Consider the following 376-nt stretch of genomic DNA (forward strand, 5'->3'; position numbering starts at 1 on the left):
CCTTCTCAATCATAATCATGAAATGTTTATGAAAAAATGAAATGTTTTCTATACCTGGCACGCAAATATACTGTCAAGATCTCTCTTTAATTAAGAACTGTTTCCCCATTTATTGACTGGTCACAGTTGGGGCATAAATGTATGATGATTTCAGCTCATGGTGAAACAATGTTCATGGGTTGTGTACACTTCAGAACGCCCGGTGACACTGGCCAAGGCTTTGCCGGGCCTGCACTAAAGTTCAGCTTCTTCCTCCACCCAATTCTGTTTCTTCCTCCTTCTTTCCAGCTATGTTGAGTCCTAGTAAATATCTGACACACCAGACACTGTCTCAGTATCTGTCTCCAGAGAATCTTGCCTGTGGCATTTAGCCTTT

The sequence above is a fragment of the Pteropus vampyrus genome, unplaced genomic scaffold, assembly GCF_000151845.1.
Source record: "Pteropus vampyrus isolate Shadow unplaced genomic scaffold, Pvam_2.0 Scaffold56, whole genome shotgun sequence".
Taxonomy (NCBI): Eukaryota; Metazoa; Chordata; class Mammalia; order Chiroptera; family Pteropodidae; genus Pteropus; species Pteropus vampyrus.